This window comes from Coenobita brevimanus, chromosome 24 (genome assembly GCF_032717465.1).
Source record: "Coenobita brevimanus isolate Jiangsu-jjx chromosome 24, ASM3271746v2, whole genome shotgun sequence".
Classification (NCBI taxonomy): domain Eukaryota; kingdom Metazoa; phylum Arthropoda; class Malacostraca; order Decapoda; family Coenobitidae; genus Coenobita; species Coenobita brevimanus.
The window spans coordinates 31,335,450-31,351,466 of record NC_136977.1 but is presented as its reverse complement, the minus strand read 5'-3'; the positions used below and the strand labels follow the sequence as shown (position 1 = coordinate 31,351,466).

Here is a 16,017-nt window from a genome sequence, read left to right as displayed (position 1 = left end):
GAATTACAAAGTGCTTCAGTTCTTGTTGAAGGATAATTGAGTGATTTGAGTCGATTCATGCATTCTGTCACTTTATGCTTTTGGTGTAAGTAATGTAACTCATATAAGTATATGCCTATGCCTATTTGGAGTGCATTTTGATAAATTATAACCGCACATATATGTAAAATTTCTTTTATTTTGCCCCCCCCCTTTACAAAAAATCATGCGGACGCCCCTGATAGGAAGAGCAGAAGTGGGCGGAGAGAGGTAAAGGCCCCCATACACTATAAATCATGATTGCACAATAATGATGATTGCACAAGCATATCCATAGTGTGTGGGTATGATTGAAGGATTGTGCAAATGATTAAAGACGATTGAAGATGGTCCAACATGGTCTGATATTTAACCACCAATCATGACGCTTGCACAATCATGACTGACGGTGTGTGGCAGTGACTGGGCAAAAACGTCAGTCTTCCACCACCAGCCATGGCGAGTACACGGGACACTCAGGAGTTTTGGCAGGAATTTCTTGAACTGTACCGAGGTTTCCCAGCATTGTGGAAGATCAAAAGTGATGAATACAAAAACAAAAATTTGAAAGGGGAATGCTATCATAAATTAGTACAAAAACTAAAGGAAATAGACCCCAATGCGACCCGTAGTATGGTCACAAAGAAGATCAATGCCTTCTGCTCCAACTACCGGAGGGAATTAAAGAAAGTGTTAGATAGTTAGAAGTCAGGAGCTGGGATCGACGACATCTACAGACATTCCCTGTGGTACTACAATGACCTCACATTTCTTTGGGACCAGGAAGTGCAACAGGATGGAGTCTCAAGCATGGACAATAAGGGAGAGGGAAACAATCATGAAGATTCATTGGATGACCCAGTAAGTACTAAGTAGTCATGCAAATTTATTTCAACAGCAGAACATTGTCAACCATTCCCATATCAAAATAGTATTGAACTTTTTACACAAAACCAACATTACTGACCCGCCATATACTGTACAACATGTAGGCCAACTCATTCGCATCCCCGATTCCTTGATTCCTGCCATGGTACACGTCCAATGTTATTGAAATAGTGACACAATTTATCTCTTATATCCTTAGCTGATGAAATTGCATTGCATACAGGTGTTGGTGCCAGTGGAAGAGGCTGTCTGTCAGATATCCAATTTGCTTCATTATCCTGCCTAGTAGGCCTACTCACATCTTCCATGTCAAACCCAGCTTCTAAATATGCCTTTACATGTCGTTTGCGCAGGTAGTTATGTAGATAAAGGCAAGCCAACACTACTGTTGAAGCTTTGGTGGGACATACATTGATAGTAGATAGAAGAACCCTAAATCGTGATGACATTATCCCAAATGCATTTTCAACAACACGTCGTGCTCGTGACACTCGATAATTGTAAATGTCTTGTGCTTTGGTGAGGTTTCTTTGAGCATAAGGCTTCATTAGGTTGTCCATTAATGGGAAGGCATCGTCTCCCACGAAAACATATGGCATAATATCATGACATCCAGGCAGAGATGTTGGTTCAGGGATGTGTAGTGTATTTTCTTTCAACTGTTTACAAAATTTAATGTTTGCAAACACACCACCATCGGAAACCCTACCATTTGCACCAACGTCTACCATTATAAATTCATAATTGGCATTAACAACAGCCATTAGTACTACACTGAATGTGTGCTTATAATTGTAGTAATATGAACCTGAACCAATGGGCTTGGTAATCTCTACATGTTTCCCATCGATGGTCCCAATACAATGCGGAAACTGCCATGTCCTTTCAAATGCGTCAGCTACGTCCACCCATTCATCTTCTGTCTGTGGTATCTGTAAACGAGAAGCAGAAATGTGTTAAGCCGATATGCCTACTAGACTTTTACCCATTTAATATATCATCCTAACGAACCTCTGTTCCCTTCTGCAGGAACCGAATACATCCCGTGCCGACGTACGTGTTGAAGCACAACAGATGGGTGTCACGAATCAATTCGTGACATTTCCCTTTTGTGAGAAGCCACGAACTATTAATGGAAAACTCACTGTGTATCGCTCAGTTAACCGTTTCTCTCTCCATTTCGGAGTATACTTTTCAAAACATTCGTCACTTTCAAAAGTGACCGATACAATTGTTTCTTTATCGTTCGCCTCTGCTTGCCTAAACCGTTAGCCACGCCTTCTTCCGGTGGCTCGTGCGTCCTGCCTATACATTATTTGAATTCAGTCTAGTGTTTGTTGTGACGGAGGAAGGTCCTGTGCAGCAGTGCGAGAGGTCAGCTAGTACCCAAACTCCGCTTACAGTTTCTCCAAGCTCCCACCTTTAGTTCTCCAGCTTTGGGTGATACACCGCATTCATTGACTAGTATTTCCTTTTTGTATTTTGTAGTCATAAGAGTTTAGTTAAGGTGTTTTTTTCTTAGGCGTAAGTATTTAGCTTTTGTGTGAGTGAGTGAGTGCGTCTCATTTAATTTGATTTGAATTGTAACGTTAAATTTATTTTTTGTAATTAATAAATTTAACAGTTCTTTTTCTTGAGCTCAGTGTAAAGTAAAATCTTGTTTCATTTCTCCATAATTAAGCTTATTTTCCATACAGCTCCTAGCTTGCATAAACGTTTGCTTTCATAACTGGTATTTAGACCAGTCTTGTATTAACTTAAAATCCGTTGTGCCAGGAGTTAATGCATCAGCAAGAACCTGATGTTATTATTATTAGTATTAGTTATTTATTGTCAGGGGTGAAGTAACTTTCTCCAGAGGCTAACAGTACAGTAATTCAGCAATTGTGAGTAATTAGTCTCTGCTGTGTACTGTTGAGAAAGTTTATAAATTCTCGATCTTAGAGAATCGTAGCAAGTCAGCGTAAAGTAATCGTTGCTTGATGTAGCAAGACAATCATTGTCTCTGCTCTTCAATATTATTGAATATTATTATCAATTTAAATAATATTTAACCATTTATATTTAAAAATACCGTGATATTATAAAAACCCCGTGACAATTGGCGACCTCATTCCAGGATATTAACTCCTAACCCTAAAGCTATTCACGAGATAGTGCTCACTCATTCATATTTAGGTATTTATCATTAAAGTTTGTAGACACAAGTTTACTGGTGTTTGCCGTTAATTTAGCAAGTGAATTTTGCTTTATCAATCCATAGAGTACTTAACTCTAGTTTATTTTTGGTAACGCCAGACGATTTTATTCGCTCCTGGGAAGTCGCCGTACCCATTGTGTTTATTATTGAGTCTTCCCAGTCATTTACATTTTTGATTTATTCTTTGCCAGTTAACTAGATAAGACTGGTCACCACTAGCTTGTGTCTGTATTCTTTATTTGTATTATTAGCATTCGTTTGCGAAGCAGTCAGTGCTCAGTTTCGTTTGCTTAATAAATTAGCGCCATGGCAGCCAGTGCTTATGTACAGGAAGCCAAAGATATGGGTCTCACTGACCCAGAGAAAATACAGAGTTACGTTCTCTCACGGTTTAATTACGAGCAAGAACGTGAGAAAGACGCTCGTGAACGTGAGCGAGAACAACGCGAATACGAGCGAGAACAGCGCGAATACGAGCGAGAACAGCGTGAATACGAGCGACAACAGCGCGAACACGAGCTAGTACAAGAGCGAGAACAGCGCGAATACGAGCGTGAACAGCGAGACAAAGAACGAGAACACGAACGTGCCGAGCGAGAAGCACGCGAGAAACATGAACTTGAAGTGCTGAAGCTCAAGCGAGATTCCTTGGCTTCAGACACGTCTGGTGCAGTTGGTCCAAGCTCCACGAGCGTTCTCCCTGCACATGTCCTGGCGACCCCACGCATCAAGCTTCCTTCATACAAGGAAAGCGAGCGAATCGAGCCGTACATAGCTCATTTTGAGGACATGGCAGACATGTATCAACTGGATGAGGCAGCTAAGCGGCTTCAGTTTCTTAGCCTATTTGAGGGCCCTGCCCTCGATATTCTCCACAGAATTCATGGAGACAATCTCACATATGAGATGATGAAAGCTGCACTCATTAAGGCGTATGGTCTCACAGTAGACGACGCCAAAGTTCAGTTCATGCGAGCTCGTCTCCAAGACAAGGAGACAGCTGTTCAGTTCCTTGATCGTCTCACAGCTTACTTAAATGAGTGGATGGAGAAAGATGAAACTCCTTCCACGCGTGAGGGGATAATTGACCTTATGCTGCGTACACAGCTAGAGAGGTCGTGGCCTGCTGAGCTCATAGCACAGCTTAAGATGTGCCAGGTGAAAGATGCCAGCCAAATGGCAGAGAAGGCTGACGCATTCTTTACTGCATACGGGTATCAGGCTCGTAAGCAAAACACCTGGAGCAGAAAAGACACTGCCAAGTCTGGGAAGCCGTCTCAGACTGAATCCCAGCAACAAGGCCATTCTCAGAGTAATGGCCAAGGTCCAAAACCGCAGTGGAAGGACCAGGGGCAAAACACTCAGAAACCTGAGTGGAAGAGGTACAACAAGTACCCTAATCAACAGCAGTATCAGCCACGCAACCGACCGTCGGGACAAACTTTTTCACCACCGGCTCAAAAGAGGCAGGAAGCGAATGCAGCCTTCATCCCTCAGCAGCAGCCTGGTGGTCACGTCCCTATCAGTGTGGGTACTTCCCCACAGTTCACTAGTCCCACAGTGACAGTGAACCCCCCTCCACAGATGGCCAATGTTCCATCTCCTTATAATTCACAAGGCACAATGTTTGCCGCATCAATTCAGCAGCCTCATGAGTGGCTAGCTGCTTCCTCCACAGGCCCTCCCACAGGTGACAGTACCTTCCTTGTTCAGCAAGGGTTTGTGGGAGACATTCCTGTGAAGGTCCTGAGAGATAATGGTTCCTCAGGTTGCTCTGTCAAGCAGAGTCTAGTTCGGCCTGAGCAGTATACAGGTCGACAGATCCATGCAAGCCTTATTGATGGATCAGTGAGATTGTTCCCTGAGGCATGTATCCAGGTGGCATCTCCATTTTATACTGGTACGACACTTGCAGTTGTCATGCCAGAACCCTTATTTGAACTCATCATTGGATATATTCAAGGAGCCAAGGATAGTTGCTCCGATGATGGTGCTACTCAGACTTCGGCTGCTGCGGTAACACGAGCCATGACTGAGGCTTCAGACTGTGTCATCCCAGTGATCATTGAATCGCCACAAGATCTGATGTGTAGTCAACTTGTTGTGCAAGAACAACATTCTGACCCGACACTTGCTGCTGTGCGGAACAAACAAAAGGGTCGAGTGATTAAGTATTCACGGGGAGGTTGAGCCAAGTTCCTTCGTAAACAAGGATGGCTCTACCGTGAGTCACGAACACCCGAGGGCGAGGTTCAACTGCAGTTTGTCGTTCCCGCCAAGTACCGCCTAGCAGTGTTACAATGGAGTCATTGTTCAGCCTCAGGAAGTCACTTGGGCAAAAGGAAGACCCAGGGCCATATCCGAGCTGACTTTTTCTGGCCAGGGATGGGACGGGACATAGATAGTTTTGTCCGTTCCTGCAGTGTGTGCCAAAGTATCACCACTAATCAGGGACATGCCCTTCCTGTGCCATTTGTAACCACACCTGTAATCTCTGAGACAGTTGAGAGACAGGGTAGTGATGAAGTGGGTGCAGACCTGACGTCTCGCCCATTGGCCCCACAGGACACATTATGTCCAGGGCCTGTACATACATATTATTTACCATAGGTTAAGGGGGAAGTTGAGAGGCGACTCGAGGCTATGGAAGACCCGAGTTTGCACAAGGATTCTCAGCTTCCCGATACTAATATAAGTACTGTAGGTTAAGGGGGAAGTGAGAACTCCGCAGAGGCGACTTGAGGCTATGGAAGACCCAAGTTTGCACAAGGATTCTCAGCTTCCCAATATTAATATAAGTACTGTAGGTTAAGGCACAGGTTGAGGACCCGTGTGCAGTTCGAGGCTATGGAAGACCCGAGTTGGCACAGGGATTCTCAACTTGCTGACATAATCGTGTGCTATAATTAATGGCGACCTCGAATGTACGAAGCTTAGGCTGTCACTTGTATTTTTCAGCTAGAGCGTACTTTTCGTAGCATGTACTGATTGCTAGGCAGAGAGTAATTGTAACGTAATAAGAATTTTGTCTCATTGACACTTTTGATGCTCCACCTTAATTGGTTTTGCAGGTTCAGCAATGGGTGTAGCAGTTTTGCTGTGCGGGCCAGCTGATCGTTTGCCGCACGTTGCCGCCTCTTCTCCTCTGCCTTCGTCGTCGCCATATTATTATTTACTGTGTCATTTTACACGTAGGTACAGTTACACTACAACTGTCACACCTACACCATGTATTACATACACCACGCTACACAACAATTAGTTGTCAGTGTAAATGTAGCGACTTTTCGCTCAATTTGACCTGAGTACAGGATTTTCACCGTCGTCACGGAGTTTTCCCCTCAAGCTTGCTTCTATTAAAGTAAATACGAGGTTTTTTCGCTCACTGGCGACTGCGACTTTCTCCTGTAGCAGGATAGCACACACACCACAGTGTGAATCTTGTGTGAATGACTTAGGATGTATACATATATATATATATATATATATATCCACAAATTTTTTCCCATAAGGAAAAAATTTAATTTTGTAGGGGCGTAATGTCACGAATCAATTCGTGACATTTCCCTTTTGTGAGAAGCCACGAACTATTAGTGGAAAACTCACTGTGTATCGCTCAGTTAACCGTTTCTCTCTCCATTTCGGAGTATACTTTTCAAAACATTCGTCACTTTCAAAAGTGACCGATTTAATGCACGTCACTAAGTGCTCTACTGAGCGATACAATTGTTTCTTTATCGTTCGCCTCTGCTTGCCTAAACCGTTAGCCACGCCTTCTTCCGGTGGCTCGTGCGTCCTGCCTATACATTATTTGAATTCAGTCTAGTGTTTGTTGTGATGGAGGAAGGTCCTGTGCAGCAGTGCGAGAGGTCAGCTAGTACCCAAACTCCGCTTACAGTTTCTCCAAGCTCCCACCTTTAGTTCTCCAGCTTTGGGTGATACACCGCATTCATTGACTAGTATTTCCTTTTTGTATTTTGTAGTCATAAGAGTTTAGTTAAGGTGTTTTTTCTTAGGCGTAAGTATTTAGCTTTTGTGTGAGTGAGTGAGTGCGTCTCATTTAATTTGACTTGAATTGTAACGTTAAATTTATTTTTTGTAATTAATAAATTTAACAGTTCTTTTTCTTGAGCTCAGTGTAAAGTAAAATCTTGTTTCATTTCTCCATAATTAAGCTTATTTTCCATACAGCTCCTAGCTTGCATAAACGTTTGCTTTCATAACTGGTACTTAGACCAGTCTTGTATTAACTTAAAATCCGTTGTGCCAGGAGTTAATGCATCAGCAAGAACCTGATGATATTATTATTAGTATTAGTTATTTATTGTCAGGGGTGAAGTAACTTTCTCCAGAGGCTAACAGTACAGTAATTCAGCAATTGTGAGTAATTAGTCTCTGCTGTGTACTGTTGAGAAAGTTTATAGATTCTCGATCTTAGAGAATCGTAGCAAGTCAGCGTAAAGTAATCGTTGCTTGATGTAGCAAGACAATCATTGTCTCTGCTCTTCAATATTATTGAATATTATTATCAATTTAAATAATATTTAACCATTTATATTTAAAAATACCGTGATATTATAAAAACCCCGTGACAGTGGGAAGCTCATCCAACAAAAAAAGGAAGATAGACGTAGAAGCTAAATGTACTGAACTTCTGTCACTGGCATGCAGTCATCTCCAGCGAAGTGATGACGCCGTTGATGTCTTAGCAAGGCGTTGGGCTCAAGAATTTAGGAACCTGAGTGCCAATCAACAAATATATGCAAGGAAAGGTATAAATGACATCCTTTTTGAGGGTCGACTAAGCACATTGCACCGTCACTCTATCAAGATTAATGAAGGCAGTTTTGAACCAAGTAGGGTCTCCACACCTATTCCTGTCCTTTCACCTGACACTGGATCAAACTCTTCCATGGGGATTGATATGCCACCACCCTCTGTTCAAGACCATGTTAATCCCTTTCGTATATATACGTCAGTAAATGATGATGCACAGTATAGTTTCCATCAGGATTGATTTCACAAAGGTCCTGGTACTGTAGGTAATACGGTAATTATGGTGGTGGATGGCAATTTTCAAGTTCAATTGTTGATTTATTTTTCCAGTTGGCCTACATTGCAGCCTACATGATATTAACCAAGACCTTACCATTGTTTTGTTTACACTGTACAAGCATAATTTTAGTACTCATGTTAAATCATATGTGGCATGATTTTTGTATTATTACCCCTACCATAATACTCTCCTTCAGCACAGAGACAATAGCACTACACGTCTCTATGATTATATGTCCCAGGCTCTGTGCAGAGATAGCTGTGGTGAACTTCAGGTCCTCAAACGACTGGCCAGCAGCAAGGAACAGTAAAGTACTGGAAAGCCTTTCACTTGCAGATATTGCATCTCTCAACTTTGTGTCCACTTTCCGTATGAGTGGCATAACCATTCCCAGCAAATCAATGAACAAGTTTCCTTGTCCATACGTAGGAAATTCTTGTAGTCTACAGGAGAAGAGATTACAAGTTCCTGTAGAAGGTTGTCGTGGGTGAATTCATGCCTTTTCTTAAGCCAATCCTTCATCCACACCTTTCTTTTCCTTTTCTTCTTTGATTCCATGCTCTTTAGGGCAAGGACAATGGCAATACATGCAGCCTCCCTACTCATCTTGACTGGATGAATCACACACGACAACTGACGATTGCACAATCTCATTATTAGTGTGTGGCCAAAACCAATGATTGAACTGGTTGCACAATCACCATGATTGTTCAGTCATGACTGATAGTGTATGGGGGCCTTAAGGAAGAGGGAGAAAAGAGGTAGGAGGTTGACAGGATGGGTGAGAATTGGTGGAATAGAGATCGAAATGTAAAAGAAAGGGTTGGAGATACAGGGGACTACAACAAAATAACTAGAGCTACTTATTTTGATCGAAATTTGTAGTAGTCTGGGATATTTCTATAATCTGCTTAACCGCATCACTTCGTGCTGTCCGTTTCCTCCACCACTGAACTGCAGAGGCTGAAGATATTACGAGAGTACCAAGGCTGACATTCACGTATTCTCACAGTCTCAGTCTCATGGAATACTTGACCATATTCATATTATTGTAAGTCTTCAATATCACAGACCAACCTTATCAGTGAATCATATTGAGATCATGGCAATACTGGTTACTTATCATCCCATGGATCTGGACACTGAATCCCTCCCTCTGACCCAGTCTCCTGTCACCCCGGCACCTCGCATCCCTCTCCTCCCGAAGCACCGTTGTTCGAACCTCAGTTGGTAGAGATTCATGTTGTGTCTGGGATCAGGACGGAACTTTTGACCGCCAGTGTACCATCACTCATCCAGCTAGAGGAACAATAACGACTGCATCTTTGACTGACCATATATGGATAAACAGTCTACCTAACAACCTTCTAAATGGGATAGTTCATTGTAGATCAGATCACTTCCCAATATTTTTAGTCTTGAAAACCAGCAATCCATCGCCGTCTTCCAACAACTTGTAACTAAAACTTATGGTGATTATAGTCAAAATAATTTTAACAATTTTATTTCTGAGCTCAACGGGTTCGATTGGTTGCCGTTTCATGAAACAAATAATACAGCTACATGCTTTGCTCTTTTCCATGAAAGACTTATGTCATGAGTAATATTTTCCTGTTAAAGTTAAGAAAATGAAAGAACCTCATACCTTAAATCCGTAGATATATAATGAAATAAAAAACCTAATTAAGGAACGTAATAAACCGCAAAGAAGATTCACACATACACACAAAACGATGACATACGGCGACTCTACCACTAACTGCGGAACCGAGTAACGCAGCTAGTGCACTCAGCCAAGGCTAACTACTATAAAACCAAGCTTGAAGAGTCCCCTGGTGATGCCAGGAAAACTTGGTCAGTAACTGACTCCATAGTACACAGAAAAGAGGAGGAAAATTAATATAGACATTGAAAATGATGACCTTAATAACTCACAGACGACATTCAACTTGGTCAATAAATTTTTCGCAGGTATAGGCCAGCCACTTTCTAACAACATTACAGCTACTAGCACCTCATGTCGCTCATACCTCAATAACAGTGACGATGATGTACTAATATTCCAGAGAGTAACAGTCACAGAGGTCACAAACATTATTAATTCCCTACGTGCCAGCTCACCAGGTCACGATAATCACCCTGTGATGCTCATAAAGAAAGCTGACCAGTAGCCTACTTAGTCCACTCTCAACACTTGTATGTAACCTATCTCTTACCTCTGGTTACTTTCCTGACCCTGTGAAAATAGCAAAAATCATTCCCATTCATTAATCTGGTCGGACCTCACATGTAAATAACTACTGGCCTATTTCCATTCTGCCATCACTCAACAAACTCTTGGGTAAACTTGCAAATAAACAACTCCTGGACTTCTTAACTAAACATTACGTCTTCACCAATGGCTAATATAATGGTTTCTACCCAATATCAACAGAAACAGCTCTTCAATGCTTTATTAACCACGTGCATTGTACTGGATGCTTTTGATAAAGATATATTTATCATTAGTGTCTTCCTAGACTTACGAAAAGCGTTTGACTCTGAGGACCATAATACATTATTGAGAAAAATGGAACACCGTGGTATCAAGAAAGCAGCCCTAAGATGGTTTAGACACTACTTAACAAACCGTGGTCAGTATGTTTTTGTAAATAATGAAACTCCTACGAACCTCCCAATAAGTCCCCCATGGTTCTACACTGGGACCTCTGTTATTTCTTCTATACATTAAAAACTTCATGAACTCAAGTAAAATTCTTAATCATATTTTGGTTGCCGACGATAACACCATATTTCATAGCCACGATAATATTTTTTTCATTAATAAGTACAGTCAATGCAGAACTAACTCATGTAGCTACCTGGTTATCCATAAACAAGTTGACATTAAATTTACAAAAAACTCATTACATGATTCTTCGCTACCATTAGAAAAAAAAACAAAAAAAAAAAAACATATCTACTACCTCCATTCACCATAAACAACAATAGACTCACAGAGTCTAAGTTTTGTGGTATCACAATTGAAACTCATTTGTACTGGCATACTCACATTACGATTGTAAAGCAGAGTGGAATCCTATATCTTACTTGTGACTGCTTCAGTAAGAAAGTGCTGTTAATGATATACTATACATGAATTTACTTATACTGTTGGTAATATTTGCCACACTGTTTTTGGTGCCGCAAGTAGGGAAGCCATGACTTCCTGTTCACCATCGAGGGATTAAGGAGCAGAGACCATACAAACAATACGTTCCGTTAGTAAAAAATTCTCAATTTGCCAGATATCCACAGAGTAGTGTGTGGCACATTGTGGCACATTTATTTATAAAAAATTAAATACTTTAATTGACAGTGATATTACCTTGACCATTAATGAAAATAACAAATACCAAACCAGAAAAAATTAGAGCCTTTACTTGCCATTTATGGTCTCTTCTCAGTCCCAGAGTAGTGTCAGGTACCAAGGGGCTGCAGTACCGTATACAGCTCCATCCCAGAAAAAATTAAAAGCAAACCAACGGTAGTTAGCTTTCAAAGAAATTCACAACCATATTATATCAACTAGTGTGAAAAAATGTGAAAGATTTAGCTTCAATAGGTCCTTGCCATAGCCTGTAAGGACATCATTTCCCTCTTATCCATTATTTTATGCATGATGCGTATTGTGGTAAAATAAAATAACCTACCTCAAATATATCCATACAATATATTAATGATTATTCTTTTATTTTTATATATATTAGCTTATATTGTAGTTTTAATCCATTTTTAAAAAATTATATTTCATCATGTTTCGTTAATAAAAATGTCATTAGTTATTAACTAAATTATAATTACCGTCCGTATGGGTGCTGTAATATTAGGGTTCTTATAAGATAAGCTTCTTCATCAAAGGGCCTTGTCTACGCACAGACTTATTGTATGAGTAACTTGTAACTTGCCAGACCAAAAAAAAAAAAAATGTCATCGATCAGTCAGTCAATCAACCGGTTGGTTTTGCACTGACCTAACTCATATCACTACGGGAGATCTGGTGAGGGGCGAGGAGGGTAGAGGTGAGGAGGAGACAAGTGGATGTATGCGAAATGTAAGTGTATAGTGCAAGTATGGTGTGTGTGTGTGTGTGTGTGTGTGTGTGTGTGTGTGTGTGTGTGTGTGTGTGTGTGTGTGTAGGGGTGGTTGTGCCGTGAAGTGCAGATGAGGGTAATTCGTGTTGGCGTGAGGAGCTGAGGGGGGGGGGGGAGGAAAAAGGAAGTGTTAAGGTTAAGTGTGAAATGACGGGGAAGAATTTTAGTAGGCGTGAGTGTTTTGCAGGGGTATAGTTGTGGTGTGGATGTAGATTTTTTTTTTTTTTTTTTATTCAAGGAAGGAGGAACCGAAAGCCAGGAGCCCGTAAACCATTCCTTCCAAGAAAGAAAGAACAGTACAAAACAGAGAGCCAAATTCAAGATCCGCTCAATTCGAGATGCCTGGACACATTGCTTTTGAAAGACTGGAGATCATAGGATGTAGGAAATACAGACAGAGGGACACAGTTCCAGAGTTGGCCTGTTGTGTGCGTAATGGGAGCAAGAGCTTGGCTGAGTTGTGGAGGGAGGTGAAGTGATGGATGTGAATGTAGGCGAACTGTGGTTGTGGATGTAGATGGGCTGTGGGTGATTGATGATATTTATTGTAGAAGAGATGGAATGTATAAATGTGGTAAGGAAGGTGTGGGATGTGATGTGGACTGTGGAAACAATGAAGTGTTAGGAAGTATTTTTGATGAGTGTCAACGTCAAATGTGGGCGTAGATTGAGGATGTATGTGCAGAAAAGGGTGTAAGTACGGTGTTAAGTGTGAAAAAAAAGGTGGGGGGGTAGTAGTACGGTGAAGAGAGGAAGAGTGAGATGTTCCTACTCTATCTGTGGTTTGAGTCGTGAGAACTGAGTGTGAATATACCGTAGTTGTGGAAGTGGTTGAAGGTGTGGTGCTAGGTGTGAAAAGGGTTTGGTTGTGGGGAGAAAGATAGGATGAGTGAAGTGCTTTTGCATTGCTTGGGGAATATGAGTGATGGGAGTTAATGTGAATGTATGTATGAAAACTTGGAGAAGTTTGGAGTGCACAAGGATGTTTCTGCTCTTTTTAGATATATGATGTAAGTAGTGAAAGTGTGAGGAATGCAAACCATTCACTGATAAAAGTTCACCTAATATTTCCCCTCTTGTACTTCTCATTTTCCTCTACTAGATAATATTCCTATACTGAGTGAGGTTTGTTATATTTCTTTGCCAATACTGTAGTTATTTATAATCTTTCTCTTTGATATTTTGGATCAGGGAACAAAGCAAGGGACATGCCCTAAATGTGATGCTGACGCAGTGGAGCAGTAAGGAAATTTTTGTCCCTGACTGTACAGTACATGTAGTGGATATGTAAATTGGGTATCGATAGTGTCTCTGTGATGGATGTAGTTTAACGCCTTACCTTCGTAGGTATTATCTCATGTGAATAAAGTCATTTGTGAATACACAGAACAAAACACGAGTTTAACCTTAGCAATGAGATTTATGGCGAGAGCAAATATTTGACTATGTGTGAAAGGTGAGTTTTTTGGTTGAATAACAGCATCTGCTGGCGCTCAAAATTCAATACCCAGGCCGAATATCACAGTTATATTGTTTAGTCCTTCAATCCCAGGACGTACTTTTTTTTTTTTATCTTCCTATCGTGAGCTGAATTTTATTCATCTCAAGAAAGGTCTGTAGTGATGAAGTAGTTAGTTTATGCTAAATCTAACCTCGTCACTACGAAGCGCCTCCTTTAAACTGAATAAAATCGTCTGGAATTAGCTGGAATAAACTACAGAAAAGATGTCAGTGGATGGCAGGGATTAAAGGGTTGTGCAGTCCAGGGTGTGCGGCGTTGGTATAAATTACTGGGTAACTTAAGTGGGTGAGGAAGGTTGGCAATGAACAACCACGAACGATGCGGGTGGAAATTTGTATCAGGTTTCAGGACCGGACGTGCAACCAGGCAGTGTAAGAGGAGTTTGTATGTGGCGACGAGAATGGTTATGTGTGTTTGTGAGAAGAAGAGAAGTGTAAAGTGTGTGGACAGGAAATGTGGATGGAAAGTGTTGGCATAAAATGGAGGCTTCTGATATCGGGTAGTATTTGGACACAGACAGTGTTGTAGAGAAAACGAGTGACTGGCATAATTATGAAGTAAAGATGGAGATTTTCTATAGTGTCTGTGTTGGCAGAAAACTAAGGGCATTGAAGCTGAGTATGGCTGGAAGTCTTCCAGAGTGTGAGTGTAGCCTACTGTAGGAGATGTTGGATGTGGCCCATTAGGGTTTTGTCCAAGTGATCGTGCTTTTATAATGCTGCTTGGGGAAGAATGACTAGTAACCCTTGCCTTATTTGTCTGAACTAGGTAGCCTACCCCCGAGCCCCTGAAGAGGCAATGCAGGAGTAGCTATTAGATTAATGGATGAACTGTGGGTAATTGTTAACAGGGAACAAGGTAAAAATATGGATATGGAACAAGAGTGGGAGGCTATGAGTGGTCAGTGTGGTCAAAGGGTGTTGGCAGTGAATTTGGGATGAGGGTTTGGGTAGTGATTATGGGTAATGAGAGTGATGAAGAAGTTTGTGTGTGGGTTGCTTAAGTAGAGGGGTTGAGACAAGAGGTGCTGGCGCCAGCTAGTTGTGTCCTGTTAGACATGCGTCGAATCCGTCAAGGTAAATATGTTGCATACAGCTAAATATGAGTGTTGCCTATAATTAGATGAACCAGACTGATTAAATATTGCATCTGGCTAAAAAGTTAGATACCGGTATGTATTCCGAGGGGCAAGAAGGTTGCGCCGGTTAGAGAAATATGTTCCATCCAGTTAGATACGGTAAGCGCTGCATATCAGAAAAGTGCCAAGTCCAGTTAGATAAGCGTCGTGTCAAGTTAGATAAGAGTTGCATCCGGCTAGATAAGTGCTGCGTCCAGTTAGATAAGTGTTGCGTTCAGATAAATCTTGTATAGTCAGATGGGTGTTACCTCCAGATAGATAAGTGTTGTGTTCAGATAGATAAAGCTGCGGTATTTAGAGGACGCTGTTACTTCACTTAGGGAGAAGAAAAAAAAAAACTAACACGTTTAGTCTGATAAAGTGTTGCGTCTAGTTAAATATGTGTTCCATTATGCTAAATAAGTGCTCCATCCAGTTAAAAGTGTATTCCAGCCAGTAAAGTAAGAGCGTAGCGTCCAAAAAAGGGAAAGGGTCTAGCGGAATGTGAAAGAGCCAGCTGAATCACTCTGACAAAACCGACTCCTCTGTAGTGTGCCCCGGCAGCTCTGTCAGTGTCGTCCCTCGCACTGTGGTGCCACCGACCCGATTGTTTGCCACGGTAATTGTCATGGCGTTACTGCGGTCTCGCTTTCGCTTACCACGGCCACACTTGCCTGACTGGACGCTGACGGACTGCCATGGAATTGGTTACTGGTAGCAGTTTACTGAATACCCTGATCTTTCTAGCACTTGAGATTACCGGCAAAGTGACTATAATCTTTAGTTGGCATGCAGAGTAGAATAAAAAATGTTATTGGATGGAAAGGAGTTAGTAATTTCTTTTATCCAACCACTTCAGTCTGAAAGATCTCTTTTACACTGTCAGCAAGATGGCGGTGGCCGGAGGATATAAATCTGGATCTTGGGACAAACAGTAATTTACAATATTATCTCAGTTTATGCTCTACATTGGGGATATCGCTATATATATATATATATATATATATATATATATATATATATATATATATATATATATATATATGGAGAGTATAGCGAGATTTACCGAGACTTCTGTGGATG

At 41.3% G+C, this 16,017-nt stretch overlaps 1 pseudogene; it reads left to right on the top strand.

The window, feature by feature from the left end:
* Positions 1-474: 474 nt before the first annotated feature.
* On the top strand, positions 475-8,472 carry LOC145393338 (uncharacterized; annotated as a pseudogene).
* The last annotated feature ends 7,545 nt before the right edge of the window (positions 8,473-16,017 follow it).